Here is a 1,581-nt window from a genome sequence, read left to right on the forward strand (position 1 = left end):
AAGCCAAAGTAAGTCCAAAGACAGACTTTCAAGAATCAAGAAATGCTGATTATCACAGATAAAATGGTGAATGAGATCAGATGCTTCTGGATGGCTCAGAGAAGCTGCAAAGTTTTCTGCAACCATTTTCTGAGAAGGCCAAGAGCTGTCCAGGTAAATAAACCGCTTATGTAATGATTTGGCTCAGCCATATTTTTAGAAACTGAATTAAATACAGTTTTACTTTCCCTTCATTRATCTTATTGTTTCAGGATAGAGACTGGATGACAAACAGCAGTTTAAYGTCATTAAAAATATATTTTCTGTTGCTTTTACAATTCAGACACCTCAACCCAGGGAGCAAAGTACAAAAGGTAACCTACATTTTAATTCATGTGGAATTTCTGTTAAAACTCTACGTCACTCAAAACAACTTCCTATATTTAGACTCTCATCCTCATTTTACTTCAGCATTTCACTGACAGCGCTCCTCTGACACTCACCGTCAACTGTTTTTATTGTCAAAATCAACAACTCCTCCCTCACTGACTGTGTCATCGGGGACCCCTTCCCATGTGCTCCACCTGAACGGTGCCCTCTGATGCAGGAGTCTCAGCTCCAGAAGCCCAGTGAATCACAACTCCATGCCGCACCTCGCAGCCATTTCTGTTCACAACCATCCAAACCCGTCCACGCGTCGCAGGTCAGCCGAGGTGCAGCTGCTGCTACGATCAGCAGGGGACCACAGAGACCCCCACTCCGGTACCTCCCCTCCCACACGAACAGCGTCTAAACATCAGCATCCATGGCTCAGGCCTCAACTACATCATCATCGGAGACAACAACCGCATGCACATGGAGCTAAGTGAGGTCGACACTGTGTGTGGCAGGATCCCAGCACAAACAGTTTCACTTCTCCATTTCATTTTGTTATTCCCATTTTTTACGATTTGGTTTGGTTGTTGTGAGAACCAAATGCTGTTCATTTCACGTGGATTTGTCAACCCATTTAKTTATTTTTTAACYTTCTGACATCCTTGCTTCTGCTCTGATCTCATGACTTCTATGAAACTGTCATTACAGCGTTGTAAAAAAAATTTCAGCACAGTCAAACGGCAAGAACAAAGTTCCTTCGAGTTGTGGCTGTCGCTGTTGGGCAACACTGGGTCTTCCTGCCTCTGTCAGYGGTGAGGGTGGTGGTGAGGGGGGAGGACTGGGAAATTTTACTTGGCAGCGGTTGTAACGATTCATCACTCTGTGATGGATTTAAAAAACTGGGGTTTGGAGGATTTATTTTCTCAGAGACTTGTTTATTACCTGTAACTGTACGTAAGTGTATGATCATAAAGTTATGATTCAGTGTATAATCTGGATTAGGATTATTTTCCTGTTTTTAGTGTTAAACTGTCACTGTTTGATATTTCTGCTCAAAACAAGTTGCACAAATTAAATAAAGAATTATTGGACTTTACTTAAATCCAGGTCAGTGGTTAAAACTTTTTCATGTATTCTTCTTGTTTGTGTAACCTTTTTAGAGCTTAACCAAGGATTAATCAGACTTTTTCTAAAAGATCTGTGTGTATATTCACCCTTGTTTTATGT

The sequence above is a fragment of the Austrofundulus limnaeus genome, unplaced genomic scaffold (assembly GCF_001266775.1).
Source record: "Austrofundulus limnaeus strain Quisiro unplaced genomic scaffold, Austrofundulus_limnaeus-1.0 Scaffold96, whole genome shotgun sequence".
Taxonomy (NCBI): Eukaryota; Metazoa; Chordata; class Actinopteri; order Cyprinodontiformes; family Rivulidae; genus Austrofundulus; species Austrofundulus limnaeus.